A 27,992-nucleotide genomic window follows, 5' to 3' on the forward strand; every position below is an offset into this window, starting at 1 on the left:
TTCCGTATTTCTGCTCTCTTATCCTCATACTAAGTCCCCTCATGGTTATAAGATGGCTGCCACAGTTCCAGGCATCACACCAGAAACTAAAGTGTTAGAAGAATAGGAAGTGTTCCTGTGAGTTTCCTTTTATTGGTGAGAAACAATCTTTGCAGAAGACCACTCAGAAGATTCCTCATCATGTTTTATTGGTCACAATTGTGTCACACGCCCATGTCTAAGCCAAAAGGGATCACAGTGCAACCATCAGACTAATTTACTTTCAAACACAGGGGTAGGGTGACCTTTCAATGAACGATATGAGGGCAGAATGGACACCCAAATATATGGGGGATCCTGCCAGCTGAGAAGAAAGGGAAATGGGCTATTAGGCAGGCAACCATCTGTGTCTGCTACAATTGGGAAGCAGGGGAAAATACATTTAACTTAACTGAATTTTTGGCTTAACTGTGGGATATGCCGAAAACCTTTTAGATTGTGACCTTAGTTATTGAAAATTATTCTGAAATGTATTAACTCCCTTTTTCCCCTACTATGTAAAGTAGAATGACACTCCTTTTCTCCCACCCTTTGAGACTTCCTCCTTTACCCTCATCTACTGGATGGCACGAGTAAGCCTTAGCATCCATGTCTGTACAATGGGCTCCTGCTTCTCTGGGCAGAGATGATTGGAGCGGAGGTGTATACAGTGGACCCCAGCTGGACCAATCAGCTTCTCTTCCCTGTGAATTTGGAGCGGGGCACCATCTGATTACATCAGTTTCTTTACATGGTTGGGCCTGTAACACAAAATCTCCAGAACTGTCTGGCAGCTGTTTTTCTGCCATTTGGGATGTGAAAAAAAAAAGACTGATGTTTGGGAAGGTGAAAATGAAACAGATATACAGAGAGAACAGATACACATTTTGGCTCCATATGTTACCTTGAAATCCCCCCACCACACACAAACATCCAAATCCAGATCCAAGCTAGCGTGAGGTAGCTTACGTTACTTGCAACCAAAGAGTCCCAACCCATACGTGAGAACACAGCGTCCCTTTTCCGGGGTGACTGAGGATTCCGCAGCATTTGAGAGTCATTATTAAGAACTTCCAGTTCTCATTAGTCAGAACTCTATGTGCAGGAAACAAGACACTGAGTCACACCTGTCATAAGTTCACTCCAGAAGTTGCTACAAAAGTTGTCTTTGTTTGGTGGAAATCCTCACTATTGGTTCAGTTCCCAAAGCTTTCATTCTTTTCCCTAAAAAAAAAAGAAAAAGAAAAAATATTTAAACAAAACACTCTACAGTAAGGACAACCATTAACTGTGAGTGGTGTGTGTTGTGTTGTGCATTGGAGAGGCAGGGAATGGGACAAACACATATTGAGTTCCAGCTGTTTGCTTTCCATGTGTTGTTTACTTTAATCCTCACCACATACTATGCGGCAATCACTGTAAAACCATTTTACCAACGAGGAAGTGGAGTCTCAGGGAAGCACTTTGATTCTGTGAGGGTTCATACGGCTAGAAAGCCACGGAGGAAGATTTTAAAGCCAGATCTGAGGAGAACCAAAGCTAATGATGTTTTCACTATTCCACGTCATCACACAGGAAGAAAAAAATGTACCTGATTGGATGTCCTGTTAGGTCAACTCTGATTATCAGACTTTTGACTCTGGCTGTTGTATTTGCCTTACTAATACTGAATATTATGTATTTCAGGGAAAGAGACAGGAAGGATGACCGCCTAGCACCAGATCTATTAAGGATACTTCTGCATTTTCTAAATTAATCATTGCCACATCTGCTAGGAACAGAAGACCACAAGTTTTAACACCATATCTGTAAAGGTGGAAAACCTGGAAGCCAGAGAAGGTAAGTGATGGGTACAGATCGTTAGTGGGACTTAGAAGCACTTCGTAGCCATCTGGTTCTGACTATCCCAGTAGGTGTACATTCCTAAGCTGTTGATTTTTCTTGACTAATTAAAGCTGATTGGAGTTCTGGAGTTTGGCTTTGTTTTTGTTTTCCCCCATCTTTCACATACTCGAATTCACATGCTGTCTTGCTGCTGCCAATTAGCAGTAACGCTGGGAGGCGAGTTAGTCCCTGCTGTTCCCAGCCTGTGTGGGAACCTGTCAGAACGAGATTAGGTAGATTCAGGCAAAACCGTACCCTTCCATGTGGTTTGTTCCTAGCAAGACAATCGTGAGAATGTTTAGCTCAAACTCTCCAAACTCCTTAGAATTGTCAGACATATAAAGCTGCCCATCTGGAATCTCTTGCAAATGAGAACCAAATTTGTATCCATTCCTGCTCCTGTTCTGTGGGCCAGTTAACCCTTCTCCACATTGGGAGTGTTGCCTTTGTTTTATTCGGATTTAAAAAACAAAGCAGTTGACTTGTTTTTCTTCATTGCAAAGAAATGTCACATGCTTCTTTTGACGCAGTCCAACGTTACAGACATAAAACGTAGAAAGGGAAAATGTGGCTTGGCGTCTGTAGTACTGTCGGTAGCCCTTCCTGTAAATCTTGCCAATGTCAAGAATATCTTGGGGAAGGTAAACTACAGGAAAACTCCCATTAGTCAAAATGCCCAGAGAATGGGAGATTCCGGGTTATCTCAGAGTTACCCAGAAAATCCTTTTCACATCAAGCCTTGATGTTGAAATCTTACTGAAAGGTATGAGTCGAATTTCCTGCCCTCAGAAGCACAGTTTACTCTGAATGTGATTTAGTGCTTCTCTGGTAGTTGAGGGTCAGGCTGGACCTCAGGCTAAACATTCTGGACCCCAATTCCCATTGTCTAGAAGACAAAACAGGAGATTGGATAGAATTTGTACTTGACCCCAGGACTTGTTTTTGAAGTTCCATGAATAAGTGTCTTCTTCCATGTATTTTGCTCCTTTTCCCTTGCACAGGAAAAAAAAAAAAGTCTACAAAACTGGGGAGTTTTGCCTATACAAATTCCAGTAAAATCTGGATTTTACTGAATTTAAATTTTTTCACTTAGTCCTAATGACGGGTTCAGCTGAAGTCTCAGCCATCAGAATTTGGGACCATCCTCCTCCCCCTGGGCCCAGGCCCAGCACAGGTGGAACTGGAGGAGAAGGGAGTCCCTCCCCCAGTAACCTCCCCTCCCCCCCAAATAGAGAACAGAATGGTAGGGGTTCTGCCTTTGGTCATTTCTCCCCAGATCATCTGTCACTGTCTAGACCAGGGTTTTTCAACCTTGGCACTACTGACATCTTTGGTCAGACAATGCTTTGCTGTAGGAGGCTGTCTCGTGCACTGTAAGATGTTTAGCAGCATTTCTGGCCTCTACCCACTAGATGCCAGTAGTAACCCCCCCACCCCCTTAGCTGTGACAATCAAAAATGTCTCCAGATATTGTCAGATGTTCCCTAAGGGGCAAGATTTGCGGCCCCCGCCCACCCCTGGCAGTTCAGAACTACTGGTCTAGACAGAGACACAATTATTCTTTTTTTCCTCCTCTTGTCAAGATTATGAGTTTTCTTGACCTTGCCAAGTAATTTCATAACATGTTTCTCGTGCTGTTTCATGGAAGAACAAAAATAATTCTCTGATGAACGTAGTATTTTGATTTGAATTGTGTGAGAAAGGCCTCATTAAAACAAAACTGCAGGTTCAGCTTTGTTTTGAGAAGGCAATAGATTTATTTTCTGACTCAGTTCTGGTTTTGATTTTTAAATACTGAATTTTCACCCTTTCCTAAATTTCCTTTGAGGTCACTGTCATTATGGACATCAAGTCAGTGCCTTAGCCAGAGCCAATGGTCTCACCTTGTACTTTCATCCTCAATTTCATATCTGCATCCATCTCAGAAATATTTCTACTCCTGTTGCTGCTTCCTAATGCTTAAGAGATTTTTAACTCACTGTTTTTTTAAATCCCTTGTTCCCTCTCTCCAGTGGATTGAGTTACATTTAAATTAGACTGCTCTTATTCAGTAGATTTCAAAAAAAATTCTGCTTAATTGGTGAAATTTGGGGGCTAGTTTTATACCCCCAATTTTAAGCTGACAGAGATATTTCTGCTACAGAAAGAAGGAGGAGTTAAATTGTTTAGGGTAAGCAGATTTTCTGTATGCTTTAACGCTGCAGTGAAAGTCTCTGTACATAAATCTTTGCACACACATCTTGGGAGGACTTTCAGCTAAAACTTGAGAAGATGAACACAGGGTCAAAGGGTATGAATGTTTTAAGCTTAAAACATATTGCCAAATTACCTCCGGAAGGTAGTGCCCATTTTCAGTCTCTTTATTGGCAATTCTTTTGAAGGGCTTCCATCTTGTTCTGTCAGCCTCTGGGCCTATAAAGACATTTCCCACGGGACATTCTTCAGACACATCAGTGTAATCAGATCCATCTCAAGGTATCTGTCAACAGTCTCCCTGGGCCCATCTCAGACCATCTGTCAATGGCAACTCTAATATATTTGGGGAAGATGCTGACGCAGTTGCCAAAAGCAAGCCTGCAATTGAATCAGGTTTTCCAATCAGTGAAGTTGCAGGATTGATCTGTGTAAATGACATGTGACAATCTTAGTATAATATCCAGAAACTCCAAGAAGGAATGTGTCCTTGTAAATTTAAAGGCGGCTGCAAGAGAGGGAAAGTGGCTTACCTTTCACATGAATTCTGTAGTGCTCACACCATCCCAACCATGTAAACTTGGCAGCAAGAACCGATTGCCAAGCCTTGGCTTCAGGCAAGACTGGAGAGGAAAACACCGCTTTGATGCAGGGCTGTATGACTTAGAAAGGTACAGTGATGGCCTCTGACTCTCACAGATGCAAGTGGTACCTTGAGTGGGTTTGTATTCCATGCTGCCAAACAATCTCTGACCAAGACACATAAGTGTGATAACTTCTGTGCTCCCAGGAGATGGAAAGAATCAGCTCTCTTACAGTGTATGAAATGGTCTGTAAATTGGAAAGCACTATACATGTATGAGTTCATAGCAGTTGTCATTGTATTGTTAGGAACTCTTAGCTAACTCTGAGATCCGGAATTGAAAACATCTAGAATCTATCCATTTTACTTTGGATGCACAAAACTGTAAGAGCCAGTGATGACCTGATGTCATCCCCTCCTTGGCCACTTGAACTCTAAAGAATCACAGAGCTCAAATCAGCCTGTAGCTTGCAAGAGATTGATACATATTTCAAGCATTCACACGGCTAGTTGCCTCCGCCCTCAAATGGATGAAGTGTTTTCTTTTCTCTGTACCACTGGCTAACTGAATCGCTTTTTGAAGTGTCACAGACAAGCACGGTCCCCAGGTATCCAGTCTGTTCTTTAGCTCCCTGGACCACATCATCCCCTTGGCATCTAGTCTGAATGAAACAAACCACCAAAGCCAGAGCAGACAGAAACCACAAGGAACACAGGAGAGACAGAGCCCGCGGCCCACCACCTTGCCAATAAGGCAGACTGGAAAGGCAGGCCTGACCTGAACGGCTTCTCACTATAAATAACTTTAATAAGAACGGGCTGTTCTTAGCCACCCTCAGACAATCTCAAAGTATCTTAACTGTGTCTCCTGCATGGGACTTGTCAGAGATAAGAATGGCCTGAATTCTTTCTGTTATTGCCAAAATGGGGATTAAAACAGCTAAGATTTCTAAAGTACTTTTACCTAGGTTACCTCATATGGTTGTTCCAATAATTCTACAAGCCAGGACTCTTAATGTCTTTCAGAGAAGAGGAAACTGAGGCCCAGAGAGTTTAATTATCTCACCCAAGGCTACACAGGAAAGAAATGGCGAAGCCAGGACATGAACCTCAAACTATGTAACTTCGAGGGCTCTGTTCTTTCTATTGGAACACAAAGACCCTTGAGTTGGGATATTCTTCCTGGCTTGGCTTGTGAGATGACCTTGTACCTGCAGACCCACAATCTTCCATCTCTGCCTCAGAAATGCTGTTGAGCTGTTGGAGGAAAGGGAATGGGAAGAAGGTGGACCACAGAAAGATATGGTCAGAATGAGAACTTAAGAGACTTCATCACATCGATGAAAAATTACTATTACAAAGCATGGCATCAATTTGCTTAAAAATTTGTGCAATTTCATGTGTTCGTTTTTCTATCTAAGTGAACCCACTCTGTTCTACATCAACTTAAATACTTTGCCAGTGTCTTCCTACCAGTTTTTGTTTAGTCTCACACTCTTAGGACTTGGGAGCCCTGACCATCTATGTTACATCTAGAACTGAGAATTGCCTTTCATTTTCCTTCAATCCTGAATCAGTGTGGAATTCAGAAGCAGCGTAGACAACTCAAGAGTGTACGATTGTGGCAGACACAGGCTGCCCAGTTAGGGTCCCATTTCCCAGTCTTCTCTGCCTCTAGTGGGACCCACGCGACTAGATACTGCCAAGAGACTGTGAAGTAGTTAAGAAGCAGGTGTATTCCTTCCAGCTCCCTCTCTTCCCCTCCACCTGGATGTAGAGAACTTTGGGGCTCATGATTCTCAAACTCAACTATACATCACAATCAACTGTGAAAACACAGATTGCTGGGCTCCATCCTTAGAGTCTTATTCAGCAGATCTGGTTGGGACCTGAGAAGATGCAAGTCTTACAAGTCCCAAGTGTTGCTGATGCTACCTGTCTGGGGACCACGCATTGGAAACCACTGCCCTAGAGCAACGTCTTAATGAAATACTGGTTGCACTTTATACTTTTCTGGTGGCGGGGTGGGGGGGGGGCAGTGTTTTAAACATTTTGATGCCCAAGGTGCTATTTAAACCAATGAAATCAGAGTCTCCTAAGATGGGACCCATGGATCAGCATTTTTGACACTCAGCAGGTAATTACAAGGTGCAATTAGAAGTTGAAAACTGTTGCCTTAAAGTGGAGCCTTAAGATGGAAGGAACATAGGTTCTTAAATCACTAAGTGAAGGAAAGAAGACTGTCAGTGAGGAGTATCCACTTCAAACTGTTATATGAACAAGACATGAGCTTTTATTATGTTAGGCTGCCGAAACTCTGCAGATGATTTGCTACTGTAGCCAGTGTAATCCTAACTAATGTGATAATGGTAACTATTAAGCTTTCAGAAATTCTCCTTTTACCTCCTGCCTTGCTCTCCTCGGAGAAGGAAAGTAGTGATCTGACTCGTTCTAAGACACTTATTGGCTCACATTTTCTAAAGATGACATTTCAACAGAAATAAGATTATAGCACATGTCACATAGGCAGAGTCTCCTTTTCTCTCTTCCCTGTGATCTGAATAGCAGGGCAGTTCTACATTCGCCTCTCTCCACCCCTTCATTTTCTCTCTCCTTGGTCAACGTTCATCCTCCTACCCAGAAACAGATTCAGAGTTCTTGACTCTGCCTGACAGGTGTTAAAGTAGCCAGATGAGGCCCAGGATGGAGTTGCTCATGCTAAGCCCCATATCAGCAAACCAAAACTCAACTGAGGTTTGAGGCTCAGCTCTCCTGGAAAAGGAAGGCCCAGGTCAGCCAATCAGGGCTTTCTTGCTTAGTACAAATACCTGATACAAGTCATCTGCTCCACGACTTCCTTTCGCTCCATATAAGGAAAGCAACTCTGCTTTAATTAATCAGTAAATATAACTACATATACACAACTCTTTGTAGCTCCTTTCCAGATGTTAGATTGGATGCTGTTGGGTTCCTGAATGGATGAATAAAACCAATAAGATCTTTAAAATTTATTCAGTTGAACTTTGTTAACACAGGACTTGGGCAGCCACTGAGCAAATGTTCTGGGCAAAGGTGACACAGTGCTCTTTCCCTTCCCTGATGTATGTCAAAACCCAAAAGTCAAAATCAAACCAAACCAGTACAATAAAAAACCTGATCCAACACTTATCAAACTGGTTATACCTGAGAATGAAATTGAGTGAAGAGGAGAAAGAACATGAGGTCCATTCTTACTTACTTGAATTTGCCTTAAGGTTTTGGAGCAAAGCTCACTCTAAAAATAGTGCTTCTTACAGCCTGCATGGGACACTGCAGAGAGAGAGGTTGGTGGGCCAAGGCACGATTCAGCTGATTCTGGGTCCCCTGATCAGATGTCTTCATCCTTTTACTGATAAGATGTTGTGACTGAGATGGTAACATAAGCACTTAAAAGGCATAGTGACAAAAAAAAAAAAAGACATGGATGATTTTTTTTGAGAAATTCAACCCATGTCCGTGTTCACCTTAAGGCACACCCAGCAATCACCTGAATAAAATGGACAGATTTCCCACCCCCCATAAAAGTGTCAAGGTTTGATGGAAGGGAATGGCAAGGCCAATGGTTCTAAAAACATATTTTGCAGGTTCTGCCTTCTCATGATAATTGTGGGGGGACAAATCCCTCAGAATTGCTTTCCTGGCTGAGGGCTTGTGATCCGCATCGTCCTCGGACAGCTCTTATTCTCGGAGCTTCCTCTCAACTTCCCACAGTGTGAAATAAACAACTTTCTGAGTTGCAAGCAACAAAATCCAACCCAAGATTGTAGAAACCCAAGGAAAATTTACTGAATCACGTAATCGAGTGTCTGGAAACAGAATTTGCTTCAGAGATAGACTGATCCCGAGGCTCAAGCACGGTCCTCAAGATCCAGTGTCTCGTCTTCCCGGCTTGGTGGTATCTGCAGATAGGCGCTCCCTATGGGTAGCGAGGTGGTCACCGCGTCTCCAGCCTCACACGCCTCATCCCTAAGCCCAGCGAAGATGGAGCGGGAGTCTCCTTCCCAGAATTCCTAGGGAGAGTTTCACGGCTTCTCTTACTTGCTCTAATTAAGTCACATGATTATCAGGGAACCAATAGTTGGCAGCCAAGGAAGTATAATGCTCTGATTGGCTTAGGCCTAAATCACATGCTCTATGACTGGGCCCTGGGTCTAATCCTTCTGGAATCACATGGCCGAGACGGGTAAGGTTTGGTGGAGTTGTCAAAAGACAGGGGAATGGATTTTGGGTGGTCAAAAAGCCACGGATGTCCGCCACGGTACCCCTAACTACCAGGGTCAACTCCAGAAAATTCTTCAATTGTTTACCCCTAGAACGCAGTTTACCGGGCACGTCTAATTTGCCGCACAGCTTTTCCGACGAATGGCAATAAAAGGGGACATGGAAGGGGAAAGATGGACGCAAGAATAAGCCTAAAAAGAGACCAGAGCTCAGGGGCAGAGATTTCCTGGGAAGAGAAGAATATGACTGCTGGAATGAAGGCTGTGTTACCCGCTGTGATTGTCATTTCCCCAGGCAGAGCAGCCCACGACACAGGAACTGGATACTAAGGGTTGGAGATACTCTCTGTCCAAGGAGCCTCATCAGGCGAATGCTTCTTCCTCTGTTAGCCCCGGGCCACTTCTCTTTCTCCACTCTCTTGACACACACATAGATCCTTTTATGATGCTCCATGGAAACCAGAGATGGAATGAATCAAAAGTGGTCAGAGGAACCATTGTCCTCCCTTGTAAAATAACCGAACCCTTGTTAATTTGTTGCCAGCCTTATATTTCTCCCGGAGAGATCCCCATTGGATGGAAGCTGTAAACAGGAAACTCGAAACCCTCAGTCATCCTTTGTATTACTTACTGTTTGTGGGCAGCTGCAGGGGATTTGCCATACAGTGCTTGAGGGATGAGGGGTGGGGGGTGGGCAGCAGAGGTTGAATCCTAGTGGGGAGATAAGCAGTTTATATTTCTAAGACGGAACACTCAGAGGAGAAACTTTATTTCTTCAAAAACAAAGTAGAAATGAGACCCAGAGATGAGGGAAGAAGCATTTTTGGTAGGTGACAGAATTGCCAAAAAGGTAAAAATAATTTAGTTTTCCTTGGTGTACAATTGGCAGGCCCCCATGCTGTGGCTAGAAGGAAAAATAAAACCCCCTTAATTTACTATAGTACAGCTGAAGATGGATTACTGCTACTGAGAATACTGAAGCATTGGGGTACTAGAAGTAAATTGCAAGGCAGAGCACACTTCAGAACTGCTTCTGCCCACGTCCAAGGGAACCCGTATTACAAAGATGGTTTCCAGTGAGGGTTAGAAGCTAGGATACTGGTGTCAGACTCTCTGGGTGTGAATCATAGCTCTCACACTCACCAGTTGTGGGACTTTGGAGAACTCACTTAACCTTTCTTTGCCTCAATTTCCTCATCTGTAACATGGGACTCATAACAGTACCTACCTCATTGGGTTATTTTGAACATTAAATAAGTTATTATTTGTAAAGTACTTAGAACAATGACCAGCTCATGGTAAGTGCCTGTATGTATTAGCTATCATTATTACTAACCGAAGAAATAAACGTAGCAACTTGATATAACATTAATTTATTACTGTATTTTCTATATTTCTTTATCCAGGGCACAGGGCAACCTCCCTGTGTCAGATAAGGGCTGATCCCAGCACGAGGGTACTTTCTTATTAAGTCTGTGTTTCCTTGGGAGCCTGGGCCCCATCATCAGAGTGGGTGCCTGTGTATCCAACCTGACCCACCTCACCCACATCTGAGAGTCCAGCATCAGCACTGTCGTTCTCCGTACTTGGATCTGCCTCTTACCAGGATGATTAATGACTGAATGTCCTCTGAAACTCTTCCCACAGAGGTATGACCTCAACCTTTAACCTCAGAAGTTTCTTCATGGCTGAACACAATGGTCAAATATCAGTGTAGTTCTCGTATTCTGGAACTTTTCAGTATAGATCCCCAAACCTAGGTAACTTCCCCTCCTTTGGAATGTAACCCCTATGGGATTGGTGCCTTTATGCTGTTTGTTCACTGCTGTAGCTCTGTCCAGAACCAGGTAGGCACTGGATTTGTTTGTTGAGTGAATAAATGGATGACTGGATGGAGTCAGCTTTCGCTTTTACTACACATAAGACATCAGCCTCACAGTCCAGGTTGGGTTTTGCCCAGTTCCATTTTCCCAACAACGATCAATGCATGAGGAAGCTCAGACTGGCTGCAGTTTTTTTTGTTTTTTGTTTTTGTTTTTTTTTTTTTTGCAGGCTTCTTGGGTCTCTAATCAGTAATTCTGAGTAGCTAGCCACACCTCACCCCCTCATATACCCAGAAAAATAAATTAAGATGTAGTATAAATCTCTTCAGGGGAAAAACCTTTTCTTCAAATAAAAAATAAAATCAAGCAATATTACCTGTGAAACAGACAATTTACCAAATGAAACATTTCTCACAGTAGGGACCAAATGGATTACTGGGTACATTCAATAAAGACCAAGGTGTTATCTTCTAGGTTATTTGATTCTGCGGGGTCTCTGTACCTTTCATCGCCCTGAGCTGTTTTACAGCTTTGTAAGTGGTAACTATCAACACCAATGCAAATAATTTTTTTCTGAGGACACATGTAAGCGTTTTCTGTGACTGCTTTAAATATTACCACAAATTTGATGACTTACTGTAACATAAATTTATTATCTGATATTTTCTATGGGTCAGGAGTCCAGGCACCTGTTAGCTGGCTTTTCTGCCCAGGGTCTCAGCAGGCTGACATCGAGATATTGACCTGGTCTCATGTGGGGCTTGGTTCCTCTTCCAAGCTTACTGGTAGCTGGCAGAGCTCATCTTGCACTTATAACACTGAGGTCCCTGCTTTCCTGCTGGTTGTCAGTTCTCAGCTTCTGGAGGCTTCCTGCCATTCCCTGCCAGGTGGTCCTCTCTGCTACTGGCAGTTTGCCCCTCAGAGTCCAGCAGAATCTCTCATACTTCAAATCTCATCTTTCAGGAAGAATGAGTCCAGTATCCTTTAACGGTTTTGCTTGGTTAGGTCAGGCCCACTCTGGCTAATCTCCTTTTTGATTAATTCAGAGTCTCAAAGATTTAATTACACCTGCAAAATCCCCTCACTTCACCTTCGACACCTAATAGAATGTCATCATGAGAGGAAATCTGTCACAGTCGCAGTCCCGGCCATCCTCAAGGGGAGGGGACTATACAATATGCATACTCCAGGGGGTAGAATTCTGCGTACCACAACATGCAAATAGATTTTGAAAATCATCACTCCCATCCTCCCTCAAGCCAGTTTTGCATCTGTTAAGCACATTTGTATCAGCCTACATGTGTATGGATCTGCTTTTTAAACACTCCCTGGAGCCCATTGTATCACCTTACTGGTTCCTTAATTAATGAGTCAAATAAAATCTTTGACACATGTTCATTTTATATTTGTATGAGTCATGATTTTTTAAATATTATCCTTTAATATCACTTTTTTCCTTTTCCTGATTTTGATTAATTTTATTTATTTTTTTAATTCTAGTATAGTAAGTTTACAATGTTGTGTCAGTTTCTGGTGTACAGCATAATGTTTCAGTCATATGTATACATACATGTATGTGTTTTCATATTCTTTTTCATTATAGGTTACTATACGATATTGAATATAGTTCCCTGTGCTATCCAGTAGAAGCTTGCTGTTTATCCATTTTATATACAGTGGTTAGTATCTGCAAATCTTGAACTCCCAATGTATCCCTTCCCACCCCCTTTCTCCCCAGTAGTCATAAGTTTGTTTATATTAATAGGTATTTTAGAGTTTCTCTTAAAACCATGGTTGTGTTGCTTACTTTCATGTGCATAACTAAAGGGCTGTTTCCCTTTTCCAGAAATTATCCCAAAGTAATATTCAAATTGTACCTCTTGAGACCTAATACTGTTTACTTCTTTGAAAGCATAATGTTCTAAATTTTACTGATTTCACTTTAAGTGACTTAATCCTGGCACCCAGTCACACCACTACTATTGACTTAGCATTAAGAGGGACAAGTAACAACCCCGCCTTACCAGCCCTAGATTAACTTCCTTGTTAGGAACAAAAAATATCAAAGGGCCCTGCTGATACTTTCTCTTGGAATCTTGGGATCCTAGGATTTTGCTTCAGGGATGGGCGGAGGGTTTTTTCCCCTCTGTGTTCAAAACGATGCACTTTTCTTACCACTAGCCATGACTTTGAGGGGAAAAGATGTGAGTAAAATTAAGGATTACCTATCTGTGCTTAACCTGGTGCCCGATGTATAGTAGGTGTTCAGTAAGTGACAGCTGTCTGCTTCCTTTCCAGCCAGACCGTGAAGAGTAGAGTCAGAAGAGGTTTCGGTTCCCTGCCTTATCCTGGGGTCAATCTCCTTGAAGGCAGGGCAAGTCTTTCCGAAGTGAGTATGGCTCACAGCCCACTCCCACTTGCTTTCCTAAGCAAAGCAAAATCTTGCTTCTGCCAGCTTGTCATCCCACTTAAATAGTGCATAATGGCTGTATCAGTATCCTGTCTTCTCCCAGTCACTTCACTTTGTAATGTGTAAACGCTTATTGGCACACAAAAGCAATCTACATCAGCTGCTGTGAAGTGCAAGGAATGATTCTGATCAGTCTGGCAGAGTATGAGGCCACTGGAATTGTATTTTGCTTCCCTCCTCTCCAGTCAGGAGCCAGGCTGACATTCTGGACAGTCATAGCCAGACGATTTTCCTGTCCAAGTTTGAAAAGGATCCACCCAGTCTTTGTAACTGGTCCCCCAGTTCATCCCCCATGCTACCTCCCTCTCAAGTTCCCTCTCGCTTTGCCTCTGCCTTCAACTGCAAAGGCTGTATTGTCATAGTGTTTGCCTCCCAAGCCATTAGCAAATATTGAGTATGTTTCAGCAAAGTGTGTTCTGGAGAGACAGAAAACCCACATGACTGCCTTTATCCATTTTTCATTACTATGTGGCAAGGGTGAAACAGCAAGCTAATATAGAAAAAGCATTAAAGAGGAGACTTAAGATAGGTGAGGACGTGTCGAGTGCAATGTAAAACTTGAAAAGGCATTCAAGTGTGAGCAAGGCAAATCTTTGAAATTGCTTCCGGATCCACTGTTACAGGTTACGTTGTCTGCTAGCTGTATTGATTATTTTTATGTAATTTATTTGTTAGCATTTCTGCTAATGGACACTTCTGAATCATCTTCTGCATTTAATGTATCTAATACCCATTGATCAGGTCATTGGCTTATTGGTTATCTACTTTGCTGCCTAATGATTCTCTATGATTGCTTTTTTCATTATGCATTTTTATTCCAGGAGCAGTTTCAGTTGTGTCCCATTACGCTAATGGAAGTTATTGATATGGAAATTACTAGGCGCTGAGCTTACGAATTCTATGATACCCAATAGCATTGCATTTCTTCAAGTGGTAGAATTGTTCCTGTATAATTAGCAGTAAATATTGACATGCCAGTGAAATTAATTAATTAAACTCAAAGCAAAAGCAGAAGTAATATCTTTAGAAAGGAAAGGAAGCACCAAATATTTTGCAGTGCTATGTATACTTTGTTAAAAATAAATACAGCGAGTTGAGTGTTTATGCTTAACACTTTGTGTTGAAAATTCTTCAGCATCCCTAGTTAAACACAAGAATATTTTTGATTATAGTTGCTGTAAACATACCCACGTTGCAGATAGAAAAGTTAGCCTCAGAGTTGCTCACATCTGCATTATGTTGTCCAGTATGGTAGCCACTAGCCTTATGTGGCTGTTGAACACTTGAAATATGGCTAGTGCAAATTAAGGTGCATTGTAATTATAAAATGCATACTGAATTTTGGAGACTTAGTGTGAGGAAAAAGAGTATAAAATATTAATATTTTATTGATTATATGTTGAAATGATAATATTTCGGATAGTCAATAATAATAAAACATTGAAATTAACTTCATCTCTTTCTTTTTTCTTTTTTTCTCTCAGTGCGGCTACTAGAAAAGTTTAAGTTATATTTGTGGTTCACATCATATATCCTCTGGACAGCACCAGTCTTAAGTGGGTAGTGTTTTGTGCTGTGCTGTCCAATAAGGCATCAAATAGCCCACATGACAGTTCTATTTAAATCTAAACTACTCAAAATTAAATACAAAATATAAAATATAAATACAAAATTAAATACCAAACTTAAAATTCAGTTCCTCCGTTGTGCCAGGCACATGTTAAGTGCTCTTGCCAGGTGTGGCTGGTAGCTCCCATTCTGGACAACACAGAGAAGGCTTACCTCACCCTAGAAAGTTCTACTGGAAAGTGCTGGTCTAGCACATCACTACCCAACTGGAATTGAGAATGCCTCTCCGCTAAGCCATTGTCCATCGAGACTGTAATGAAAATAAACTTGTCCTAGTGAAGGTAAAACTGTGCAAATAATGATAGCATGTGGGTGGCAGGGATGGTTATTAATAAGGTATTTGTCCTTGGAAGTTGTCATCTCTAAGTGCTGTGCAGAATATAGCTTCAGAGACAAACAAGTTTCATGTCAGCTCTAATCCTCTCTTTGTAGGGGTCTGGTATCTGAGTCCAAAGAAGCTAGTCTACTAAACAGGGTCTGTGGTCTTAACAGCCAGAGAAGTCCAGCGTTTCTTCCCCTGGGCTGCTGCTCTGAGGTTAAGAGAATAATGAGAACAGTATGTTTGTTTAGGGGTTCGGGGGCTGCGGGATGGGGAGGTCACAGATTTCAAAGTAAGCACTTAAGGGGAAATTGCTGTAAAGCCAAGAGTGCAAATTATTCTTAAACCAACCCTTTCAGAATCACAAGCCAAAATTAATTTCTTCGGTCTCTCTTTGATTTTGGCTGTGACCTCTTCTTAGAGCCAGAGAAGGCCCAGGTGTGGTTGGGAAAGTATGAGGAGACAAAGGAGGAAGTGAACCAGAGTTTCTCATTTTCTTTCTTTGGCACACTCTCTTTCTCGTGACTGGGGGGATGAGTGTCCAAACACATTTATTTGGCTGTGTGCACGACGGAACGCCTCTGTCATTTTGTGTCCTTTATTCTCTTTGTCCAGAAGTGAAGATACCAAGGGAGTGATTGTCCTGTTTTCAGAGAAGGAAACCGAGGCTGTGAGTGATTAAGTCCACTGTCCAAGGTCACTTGCTGGTTAGTAGCTAAACCATGATTTAAACCCAGGTCTCCCTGAAGCCCAACTCTGTTTTACATCTAAACACCTGTCTGGGGCACCCAAGTGTTGGGAGCGTGGGCACCTGGGATTCCCTGCTGCCAGCATTAACGTGGGTATAAATGAGTTAATACTGTCGACTGTTCCGAGATGTGTTACTTAACCTGTGAGTGTCTCCAAGGACTGGAGTACACAGGCTAAGAGTCTTTGTTTTGTCACTGATAAATGATCCGCAGGCCCTTAATCCTGGTCGCATATTCCTCATTTGTAAAGCTGTTGGCATGTTTGCACTGAGCACATCCCTCACTGCCACCTTACCTTCCCCTGGCAGCGTGGGGATGGTTTTGTTTCTTTTTTTCTTTAAGATTTTATAAAGCTTGAGTATAAAATGGGAATGTTTTCATCAACGCTGAAGCTTCTTTAGTGGTGCTAATTTCTAGAATTGAAATGTTCCTTTCTGGCAGTTCAGATCCAAAGTCCTCAGCAGTGGGGAGCGGGGGCCGAGAAACAGGAAACCGCTCTGTTTCATTGTTCATGCTCAACAACAAAAAACATTAAACGGCCTAAAAAGTGCAAGCCGGAGAGAAGTTCTTAGACATTCTCCCCTCTGAATTTGAGTGATGGTGATGAACATAGCAATTGGATGCTTCTCTTCGTTCTGCGTTTTTTTGTTTTCCTTCCTAGTGCCGGGCAGCCACGTCTTCGACCCCTGGGGTGACCCAGGCCACACTGTGCAGTGCTGGGCACGGGACCAGCAGGTCACTCAAGTCACCTTCGCCAGCAGCTTACCTCCCGGCCCTCCCCTTGGGAATGGCGTGACCAAGGGGTGAAGAGCTGCCCTGGGCAGCCCCATGAGGCCCTTTTGCACAGTCCGCTAGAGAGCTTAGCACTCAGCCAAAGTCTGCAGGAAGCTTCCCGTGGTGAGACTTTTTTCTGAGCTACTTTCTGCTGTTTTGTATCCCCATCCCTGTTTTAGTGTCTGTTTTTGTTTCCGAATTATTAGAAGGCATGAAATCTGCCTTCTCCTATGGAACCAGCAGGATGTAAATAAGTAGGTACTTAATGTATCAGAACAGCAGGCCTTTCCCCTCACTTCTTGCCTGTGGCTTTAGGAGTTCAATAACCTCCTTTTGTCTTTTGTCCCTCAACCCTAATCACACCTGAAAGACCCTAAGTCCTCTTTGGATATGCCGACTTTTTTTTTTTTAATTGCATGTAGCTGACACCATCCTAGCCTTCTGATCAAGAGATTACAGACACTGTAAAATAACGAAACGAATTCAACAACTAACATTGAGTAAGTGCTTATTCTCTGCCAAGTGCCTTATGATAGATGCCTCATCCCATTTAATTCTCACAACAGTCCTGAGATAAGTGTAATCATCAGTCTTAGTTTGCAAATGGGAAACAGGCTTAGAAGGATTCTGTAACTTATCCAAGGCCACGCGTGTGGCTCGTAAGTGGCGGGGCAGGCATTCCGGGCCTTGTCACATCTATCTCAAGTGCCTCACCGCGCAGAAGGCCAGCTTTCCAGACTGCCTGCGATGGAACAGGAGGACATTCCTCAGGCTGGCCTCCAGGCTGACTGAGACTAGAAGACCAGGCACATTCAGGTATCTCTCATTATGTGACATAGCTCTGTATTTGAAAATCATCGTGTTAGTCCTGGGTAAGGTAGGCAGTAATAAATCCCAGGGGATTAGTGGCTCATTTCTTGCTTGCACAGAATCCACTGTGGAAGCCCAGGTTGGGTGGAGACGGAGTGTGTGTGCAGACAGTTGACAGCCTGGGTGGGAATTCAGGCACCAGACCTGTGAGGTGAGAAGCTTCCAGATACTTCTCGCTCTTAACATTGTAAGTCACCTCCAGCTGGACACATCTTCACTAAGGCCCCAGACATTCTGGAGGGAGAGCTAAGTCGTCCCCTGTGTCTTGTCTGAAGTCCTCTCCATGGAGTGTGGGCACCTATTAAAATGACTGTTTTTTGTTTCTGAAGGGGTGGATCACCACAGCACACAGGTTGAATTTGCACATGCTGCAGGGTACACCTTTCACCCACCCAGCATCTATTCACTGAGCACATGTTGGGAGGCAGATGCTACTCTGGGCCTCCATCAGTGAACAAAGTATCTAAAGACATTTGTCCCCATGGTGCTTCTATTCCACAGGGGAAATAGTTGCTGGTTTTTCCAAAGACTTATTTGAAGTCTGTTTTTCTAGGAATAAAAGTAATGTTTGCTTCTTCTATAAAATTTGAGAAATACATGAAATGTTTAAAAAATACAAAAAATCCAATAGAAAATGGCAATCACCTTGCAGCAATAATGCCTGATTACTTTCTATTGTATTATCTTACACACAAACACACACACGTATGCTCTCCAATTATGTATTCAGTCACATTATGTATTCAGTTTTGTATCCTACTTTTTTCCCTCCCATGTAGAGTGTATGGCAAACTTAGTCCATATTTGGGCTGCTTACAACTAAATACCTGACACTGGGTGGCTTATAAATAGCTGAAATTTCTTTCTCACAGTTCTGGAAGCTGGGAAATTCAAGATTGATATACCTGCAGACTGGTGGTCTGGTGAGAACCTAGGCCCTGATTTAGAGATGGCAACTTTTTGCGGTGTCTTCATGTGTAGGAAGGGGTGAGGAGGAAGCTCCCCTGGGGTTCCTTTATAAGGGCACTAACCCATCCATGAGGGCTCCACCCTCATGACCTAATCACCTCCCAAAGACTTCACCTCCTAATACTGTCACCTTGGGGATTAGGATTTCAACTTTTGGACTTGGGGATGGCACAAGCATTCAGACCACTGCACAAGCTTTTCCTCGTGTCACTAAAATATGATTTTTAATGGCTGCCTATTGTTTCAGCAGGTAGCAATACTAACTATTTAACCATTCTGCAACTATTTTACATTTCAGTTGATTCCAATTTTTCACTGTGATAAGCAACGCCTTGAAGAACAACCTTATATATGAATCTTCAGCTGCATCTCTGTTTGTTTAGAATATAATCAGAGAAGGGTGATTACTGGTTCAAAGGGTATGCAAATGTTCAGGCTCTTGATAAATATTGCCAGCTTGCTTTCCAGAGTGTTCGCACCAATTTACATTCTCACCTGTATTTTATGAGATGCTGCTCTCCTGCCAGTATTCGGTATTAGAGTGTTTCTAATCTTTGCCAATGTGTTACACTGAAGCATGCTGTTTCATTTTAAGACTGGTTCACTGCCTAGGTTGCTCAGTAATTACTGGGATTTGCTCAAACCTGAGTTTTAATCCCAGCTCTGGCACCTTCTAATAAGATATGTAACCTCTCTAAGCATCAGTTTTCCTTCCATCAAATCGTGATAGTTCTTCTGACTTTTGGGGATATTGAGTGAATTAGATATATTTAGATTTATAAACTGTTTAACACTGTGCCTGTTACAGGCCAAATAAATGGTAGCTATTATCATGGGTGTGACAATTCAAAAGTTATCAACACGTAAATAGTTCAAGCCTGTTTTCTTCCCTCTACGTCTTAATGAAGATTCTGATTTTGCTCCACTGTATTTCTTTCCCTTCCTTCTCCTCTGAAGAGGGGCTGCCATTCTTTTGGGCTTTTGTGAATTAGAACTAGGTGGAATGAGAGAAAAAAGGACAAAGAGATGCACTGACCAGGGACAGACCACCCAAACTCAGTGGCTAGTGATGATGTTCATTCTCTTGCTCCTGGATTTGGTATTGGCCAAAAGTCGGCTGGTGGTGGCTGGGCTCAGCTGGGTGGCTCTGCTTCAGGAGTGGGGCTGCCTGGGCTTGGCTCCAGGCTGTGAGTGGGTTCAGGTCGGCCCCAAGTTTTCTTGATCTGGGCCCAATATTGAATGAGCAGGATGTGTTCTCACGGTAGATCACGAGAGCAAACCAGGTCAAGTCAAAACCCACAGCAAATTTAAGGTCTCTGCTGCTGTTACACCTGCTGATATTCCACTGGCCGAAGCAAGTCACTTGGCCCAGCCCAACCTCAGTGGGGTGGGAAGTCTCCTCCCCCACCATAGGAAGGGGAGAAGAGTCAATATGTGCAGAACAGATGGTCATAAGGAAGGTTTCCAGGATATTTCAGGAAGAGGGTGCTAGACAGTGTGTGGTATACATGGAAACTGGAAGAAAAGAAATCATGAGGCATGTTGGGTATATGTGAGATTTTACAAATCAGAATCCTTTTAATTTCCGAACGTCTCCAGTTAAGAACTTATAAATTACTTTTTGTCTCTCTGGACTGGGCTTGATCAAATGGTACTTCCCCTAGGGACTGAACTTATGGTGTAAAGGCTTCCATGGTGTCACAAGTGGGAACAATTATTGTCTCTTCTACTGTCATAACCCTACACACCTCTTCTTCTTTGGATATCTTAGACCTTTTAAGCATTCTCTGAGGGTTTAGGGGTTTTTCTTCTTCTTCTTCCACTAGTAGAAAATTATGGATAGTGGTTTCCTAATTGTGATTTACCCAGCAGAGGTCCAGTCTCCACAGGAACGCCTCCTCTCCATCTCATCTAAAGTAGGACAGACATAAAGTTTCAGAAAACTTGGACAGGGGAGCCCAGGAGCAGAGAATGAGAGTACCAGTTGGGTCTCAATCATGGCCCAGAAACTCTAAATTCACCTACAGAATCTTCCAGTGAAATCAGATTGACACAGGGCGTGACACTGGTGAGAAGAGCTCTAATGAGAGGAACTGTGTCTCTGTGGCGGCTTTATGGTCTGTGTAAAAAGCCTCCCCTTGCCTCCCAGGAGACCATTTACCTGGAACCTGACAGCAGACTAATGTTTCTGAGCTCCGTGTTTGCTTAGCTCTCTGGATGGCTGGCACATCACATGCATAACATTACCCTACATTCCCAGTAGGATGAGGGACTTGCTGATAAATTCACCCCCAGTTCTAATTCTCATTCACGCTGACTCTCGGTAGACCAGCTGAACAAGGCTCCGTCAGCCCTGCTCCTCTCTCTAAATGTCTGTTGATAACTTTACCCATAGCATTTTTGTTTCATTTCAAAGAAAGCAGTGTTCTTGACCTCTTTTTAAAAAATCCATGCTGAGAAGAGTCATAGACTGCATAAAGAATTGCATTAAATAATTGGTCCTCAGCCTTCTGAGAGCTGTGGCATGGGACATCAGTATCCATTGGGCTTTCATTGGAATAATAGGCAACAAATGTGCTTTTAAACATATAGTATATTTGAGTGTTTGGGGTAGGGAATTGTCTATGATTCTGTCTCTTTAAGTTGTTAGAAGGCATTTTTAAGAGTTTTAAAATATCTGTGGCCCTATTTCCATAATAAGAAGGGAATGTATATATAAAATCTGCTCTGCTATTATTTCTTCCTCATTCCCATCCCATCCACAGACGGTTGCTTTGTTTGTTCTTTTCCAAAGTTTCATTATAGGCAATACTTTCACAAGGTTAGATGCTTCCAGCTCGGAGTTGGATAAAGCAAGTTGGAATCTTCAGCCATCTCCTGGTTCTGTGACCTTGCATAAGGTACTTCCCCTTTCCTGCCTCTCAGTTTCTTCTTCTGAAAATAAGGAAAAGAATAGACCTACCTGTGGAATGGCAGGTACCTGGTGTATCAGAAGCCTCACCACTTGGCCCTGGTCGGATCTGGGCTGTGGCTGCGGTGGGCGGCTTCCCCACACACTCTGGCTGGGCCCAAACTCCGGTGTCACCCTGGCTCTCAGCTTTGCTGCCTTGGGGTCTTTTCCAAAGTGGGGCAACTGGGAAGCTCAGAGGGTTAACGCTCACCAGTGGGGGACAGGAGGCTGTGGATAAATGTCTTGGTCCCCAAGTCAGAGGGATAATTTGAGGTGTGGTCTCCTCGGATCCCAGAGAGTCCACACAGGGTTGAAACTCAGTTGCTGATTGTGTTAACCAGCTCCACAAATGCACCTTTCACTGACTCTTTCCCACTGGCCGTCGTCCCCCTGTCTTCCTCCCTACTGCTTCCTGGGATCACCTCCCACTAAACTCCCCGACCCAAGTCCTTGTTTCAGGCCCTGCTCGGGGGACTCCCAACGAAGAAAACACTCAATAAATATCCGCTCTTATGATTTTTGTGGAAAAACTTTTCTATCCTAGGAAGACCAATTTTGGAACTTAAATTCAAGACGCATGTTGAGATTTTTTTTTCTCATTTGCTATTTTATTTAAATGGAAAAATATACAGACGGATAAACATTGCCTCATTTGGTTACACATTTAGCAAATCCTGTGCAATCAGATTGTCCCCTCAATACTGGAAACTGCTGGTGTCTGTGCTTCCTTTTCTTTCCAGCCATTTCTCACTCGTGCTTTGGGGAGGAACTGGGCGGCGGGGGTGATGTGGGGGGCGCTCGGGGTCTCGGTGTCTTTATCCCCACAGGCGGCTGGCTGTATTGGTGTACGCTGCCTGACTCTCAGCCCTGGTTCTCCGAATTGGCATTCAGTTCTCCAGACTCTCTTACCCAATCCCTTTTTGATCCCAAATAATGGCCTTGGCAGAACAACTGAGCAGGATGAGGATTCTAGCCAGTGACCTGAGAACTCTTTTTTTCCCCTCAGGGCAAAGTCAACTGTCCCATAACAGTATCAACCTCTACTTTGGCTTCATTGGCTCCTTGCTGAGAGATTTGAGCCAACTGGCCTACGTGGACAGGTTCTAGCATTACCACGGCCTGATCTTTTCCCCCTTGGAAGTGGTCATTGTAATTACCCTGGCATCTTGCTGGGATCAGGCTCGTGGTTATGTGGCTGGGAGCTGAACCTGGCCGGGGGGTTAGCACACCTCGTGAGATGGGCTCCTGGGGGCAAAAGTCCTTCCAGTTCTCTTTTAAATTCAGCCTCTCCTTGGCTGGGCCACGAGGGCACAGGCATCGCCAAGGTGACTTGACTTTGTGTGTCCTGGAGTTTATTGCCTTTTGCATGTGCAGTGCTGTTTCCTGCTATTATGATTTCTGGTAGGATTGGCGTTGATTTCTGGCTTTCTATTGTTTTTCCAGCTGAAATGTTTTATTCCTTCACTTGGCCATTTCACGAAGCTTAGTGAGGACACCCATCCTGCTCGTGGATGGTCATTTTAGAGGGTGTCACTGCTCCCAGCTTCTCCTCTTGCCCAGCCCTGGTGAGGGATGAGGCCAAGGATGAGCTGCAGCTCTGGCGCTTACTGACTGTAGGACTGTGGGCTTAAACCTTGATTTCTCTGAGCCTTTGTTTCCTCAACTGTAGGGTGGAAATAAAGACAGGACAAAGAGATCATGTGAATCATAGTAGGAAGCAACCTAAGTAAGGTCTTCGTTCCTTTCGGAAGTATCAAAGGAACTCTTGCCACACTTCAGCCCAAGCTCCCAGCCTGAGGGAGCAGTGGTTTGGTGGGGGAAACGACACAATAATAGACAATTGAGATACAGACTCAAAAATCCTGCAAACAGGGATAAGTACCAGGTGTTCCAAGAGCACACAGGAATGAGGCTTAACTCAATCTTGAGGGCTCATAGAGGGCTTGTTGGAAGACGTATGAAGACAGTAATACTAGTTATGAGTAGTTGGGTGCTTACTTAGTATGCTAAGTACTACCTGATTTAGATAACCTACCTAAATCCTATCTTATCTTAACCTGTCTTATTAGGGTCTTAACCTCGCTTTTATAGTTGAAGAAAACCAGCTCAGAAAAGTCAAGTAACTTGACCAAGGACACACAGCTAAGTGGCATGGTCAGACTTTGCATTTAAGTTTGATTCCAGAACTCTTGCTTTTAACCACTGTGCAAATCAGTTCATGCACGTCCCTGCTTAAAACCGACCATTGTGACTCTCTGTTGCTCATAGATAATGACTAAACTCCTTAACATGCCCCAAATCTCCTGCCCACTCCTCTGGCCTCAGCCTTACCCCTCTCTCTGCCTCCAGCTCCCACAATAGTCCACCTGAGCAGCAGCTGACAAAGTTTGAACTTGTCCTGTGGGCAACAGGGAACCATAGAGGTTTTAAGCAGAGTGGCAGCAAGACAAGACCTGAGAAGGCCAATTAGAAGAAGGCTGAAGCAACTCAGGCAGAGGTGCACGGGGATCTGAACTGTGGGAGGGGCAGGAGGGACGGAGAAGCATGAATTGGATTCAGGCGAAGTAGATAGAATCTACAAGTCTAGGTGACTGCATGCTGGGGAGGGGAAGAAGTCCAGGCTTATCCTCAGATTTCTGGCTTGAATAACAAGGGAGAGGGTGCTAGCTATTTTCAAAGAGCTATGATCAGTGTCTGACAGAAGCAAACAATACGTATAATTCTACCTTGTTTTCATTATATGCATGTTGAAGGGGCCTGGAAACCATAAAAAATTTCCCTTCCTTGCCCCTTTTGTTCTTTTTCTTCCAAACTGGTGTGGGAATTCACTGAAGATTAAAGAAAACTGTCTCTGTCCCTGTCCCAGAGCTGAACTACAAACACACACAGCATCAGCCCCAGATTAGGCAATCAAACAGTGCCCCAAATTAAGCTTTTAAACATTAAAATCAATCAAGCCCGAAGAATCTAGCTTGAAATGAAGAGGTGTTTAAAAGAAGTAGGCTGAGGTGCACTGAGAAAAACAACTTAAATTATTAAAGTGGAGTTTTTATGGTACAGGGGAAATGTTCCAATAATGTCAGATTAAAAATGTAAATCTATTTACCTTCCAGATGATTGTTTTTGAGCACTCTTATTAAAATCTACTGCTTGCCTGTTTGTCTATGAATGAGAGTTCGTTACCTGGGGAAGAGGATCAGACCTAGGCATGCTGGGAACATTTTCTCCCATTTATCCATGAGTGAGTGTCTCCTATCACTTTTGGCCTGTTAGTTAATTACTGCATAAATTTCCCTACTGAAAATGGAGCTCTTATTCAGTGCTGGGTCCTTTTCAAAACTCAAGTGCCAAATGTTCATAATGTTTTTAACGACAGTTTCTTTCCCGTCTATTCATCTCCCCCCACCCACTCTTCTTGACCCTGTGGTGCATTTGTTATATTGAAATTATGACATTAAAATCACTTTTATTTCAATTGGCTGGGATGACTAGAACATAAAGTTAAGAGGGATTGAGTTCCTCAGATGGAGAAAGTGGGAGGAAAAAAGTTTCTCTCAAGTCAATGATCTTCGAGTGGGTTTACATTCAATGATGACAAGGCAAGCTGACAGGGTCATGTGTTCATTCACCAAATAAAGTATTACCCCTATCAATGCCCTGCAAAAGAAAGATGTTGTGAACCCCAAATGCAAGTAACATATGAAATTTAAACTTTTCCACAGAAGCAGAAAGAAACCAGTGGAGTTAATTTTACTATTATTTTATTTAAACCTATATATCTAAATACTATAGTTCAACATGTGGTCAGTGTAAATATTATTGAGATTTTTACATTCTTTTTCATACTGTCCTTGAAATCCAGCTTGGGTTTATACTTAATGCCTCTCATAATAGCCACATTTCATGTGCTCAATGTAGCAACACCGAGCCACATGTCGCTGGAGGCTGCCATGTTGCACACTGCAGATCTGTGCAATGCAAGGACAGTTTTTTCCTCTCAAATTGATAGACCAAGAGTAGATTTATACATTTAATGAATCTAACTTTTTCCTCCAACTAAGAAAGAAAAACAACAACAACAACAAACTATGCCTGTGATGAAAACTGGCAATGTGGCCCTGTTGATAAATTGCAGGTTAAATTATTTTTCATATAATTGTTCCTTGGTTCCAGGACTGGTCACAAATGAAAAATAACCCTTTTAAGGGTGTAGACAAGTTCATTCAAGAGGCAGTAAAACTGAGGCATTAAGATAAATAACAAGCTGCATTTTTTTTAATGAGGGGTAAAATTTTCATCCTTTCAGATGGTACAAATTTTTCATTAATAAATGTCAGCAGATCTCTCTTCCTCAAGCTAGTGACTATATTAAACATGAATTACAAGAACTCTGTTGATTCCCAGCAATATTTTTCTGTAGATTAGTATGACAATTTAAAAATATATCTATACATTTGGCATCTTTGGGATGACTTTAATTTCTAGCCAGGAGAACTCTCATGCTCAGCATTTTTTGAGGGTGGGGACTACTATAATTAGCTGCATCCAGAAATGTTTTCTGGGAGTTGAATTGTATTACATAATAAACAAGTTCTATTTGATGGGCTGTACATCTTTACCTTTCTAGTCCCAAACCCAGTGAGCACATTATTTTTCAAATACATTCCGGGTTTGGTAAATTGGGAGTCGTTTTGCTGTTGAAGGCAGTGAGGTTCAGCATGGTATTGTGGGAAGCCTTTGGAATCAAAAGGATCTGGCCTCAAATCTCGTTATTTTGTGGGTTATTTTGGGCCAGCCACTTAAATTCTCTGCACCTCAGATTTGACATCTGTGCCAAAGAGATCTTAAGATCTAACTCAGAGATTGTTGCGAAGACAAATGTGAACACAAATGTACAACGTCTGATATAAACACTTGATTAATGATAATTCTCTCCTGCTGCCTTTTTCAGGCTAATGAGTAAGTTGGATTCAGTGATGTGAATTTTCACAGATTCAATGTTTAAGGTAAGGCTTTTGTATTAGTTAGCTATTGCTGTATACCAAATTGTCTCAAAACTTAGTGGCTTAAAACAACAAACATATATAATTTTTCAGTTTTTCTGGGCACAGTTAGCTGGGTTCCTCTGTCTTAAGGTTTCTCATGAGGTTGCAGTCAAGCTGTCAGCCAGGGCTGTGGTCTCATCTGAAGGCTTGACTGGGGATAGATTTGTTTCTAAGTTCAGTCATGTGGTTGTGGGCAAGATTCAGATCTTTGTGGGCTGTTGGATTGAGGGCCTTGATATCTCACTAACTATGGCTGGAGGACTTTATAGTTCCTTGCCATTTGAGCCTTTTCATAGGGCAATTATAAATTGGCAGTTGGCGAGAGAGAGAGAGAGTGGGGTAGGGGGAAGAAAGAGAAAGAGAGGAGCCTTGGTGTTGCTGTAACCTACTTTTGGAAGTAGCATCCATAATTTTTGCTCTATTCTCTTTGTTAGAATTGAGTTACTAGGTCCAGGAATACTCAAAGGAGAGGATGACGTTAGAGTGTGAATTCCAGGAAGTAGGATCACTGAGGGCCATCTCAGAGGTTGCCTCCTGTGAATTTCTGTTTCCTGGTATTACTTTCTCCTCTCATGTAGGTCCCTCCTCAGTAATACAAATAAGAGCTGAACAAGCAAGGCTGTGCTGTGAGTCAGGAACTCTGCTGAATGCTTCACAGAGCCCTTATGATTCTGGGCATTGCATTACACGTCACTGTGCTATGTGCCCATCCCCTCAGTTAGACTGGGAGCTCTGTGAAGATAGGAAAGTGTTTGCTCACTGCAGTGACCCAGTCTAGAACAGTATTTGACACATTTCTCTCAATAACTGTCAAATAAGTACAGGAATCAATGGTTGCTCTTGCTTCATGCAACAACCCTAAGAAGCGGATACATCTGTTGTGCCCATTTCACAGAAAACTGACACTTGGAGGTAAAGTGACTTTCTTAGCCTCACAGAGCTAGTAAGTTGTGGGACCTAGGGGCCCAGGTGTATCAAGCCAGCTCAAAACCTGTTCCTTCAGTTACTTGACTTTGAGGATTCCTGATAATATGTGAGGGCAGACAGTGCCTGTGTGCATGCGTGCGTGTATGCTGTGCATTGCGTGTTCTGGAAGGAGTGTAGTCATCTTCGTCCACCAGGCAGCCTCTCAATAGGCAGATTCCACCGTCCGTTATGCTTGGGAGTGGACGAGCCTTCTGTGACTGTATCCTCAAGTGAGTTTCTGTTTTCTTCACATACCAGAGAGAAGAGTGAAAATCAGTGAATGAAAGGGAGAGAACAGGGCAGGGACTACAGAGCCCTTGCGAAGCTGTGACCCACAGAAGTGACTGGGTGGGGCAGAACGTTTCCTGTCATCCCTCTGCCTGCTTTTTATGAAGCTAATGCCTACTTGTTTTCAGTAAACTTTTTGTAAGTAAAGTTTTTCCTAGTATTTTTAGTGTCCCTGACTTTCCCCCTCTTGTTAGTTCCACACA

The 27,992-nt window shown here is 42.9% G+C and overlaps 3 long non-coding RNA genes across 5 annotated transcripts in view; 2 read left to right on the top strand and 1 right to left on the bottom strand.

Moving 5' to 3' along the window:
* Window positions 1-1,847, top strand: part of LOC116282033 (uncharacterized) — a 36,916-nt gene extending 35,069 nt beyond the window's left edge. Inside the window, exon 4 of the long non-coding RNA XR_004191482.2 lies at window positions 1,705-1,847. This is a non-coding gene — a long non-coding RNA (uncharacterized lncRNA). The remainder of the gene's footprint in view (window positions 1-1,704) is intronic.
* LOC140699011 (uncharacterized) lies at window positions 199-9,423 on the bottom strand. 3 transcript variants are annotated; one of them, XR_012077039.1, is made up of 4 exons: window positions 9,209-9,423; window positions 7,917-8,103; window positions 4,232-4,476; window positions 199-1,242 (listed from the first exon to the last, which is right to left on the bottom strand). It is a non-coding gene; the product is annotated as an uncharacterized lncRNA (long non-coding RNA). The 3 variants fall into 3 exon arrangements; XR_012077037.1 differs by lacking the exon at window positions 9,209-9,423 and adding an exon at window positions 8,504-8,714; XR_012077038.1 differs by lacking the exons at window positions 199-1,242; window positions 4,232-4,476; window positions 9,209-9,423 and adding exons at window positions 5,706-5,935; window positions 8,504-8,714.
* A 1,015-nt stretch (window positions 9,424-10,438) lies between these two features.
* LOC116282032 (uncharacterized) lies at window positions 10,439-27,936 on the top strand. The gene is made up of 10 exons (XR_012077040.1): window positions 10,439-10,586; window positions 12,364-12,439; window positions 13,059-13,149; window positions 15,794-15,885; window positions 16,589-16,824; window positions 21,335-21,440; window positions 23,840-23,987; window positions 24,604-24,731; window positions 26,442-26,496; window positions 27,760-27,936. It is a non-coding gene; the product is annotated as an uncharacterized lncRNA (long non-coding RNA).
* The last annotated feature ends 56 nt before the right edge of the window (window positions 27,937-27,992 follow it).

Source organism: Vicugna pacos, chromosome 10, assembly GCF_048564905.1.
Source record: "Vicugna pacos chromosome 10, VicPac4, whole genome shotgun sequence".
Classification (NCBI taxonomy): Eukaryota; Metazoa; Chordata; class Mammalia; order Artiodactyla; family Camelidae; genus Vicugna; species Vicugna pacos.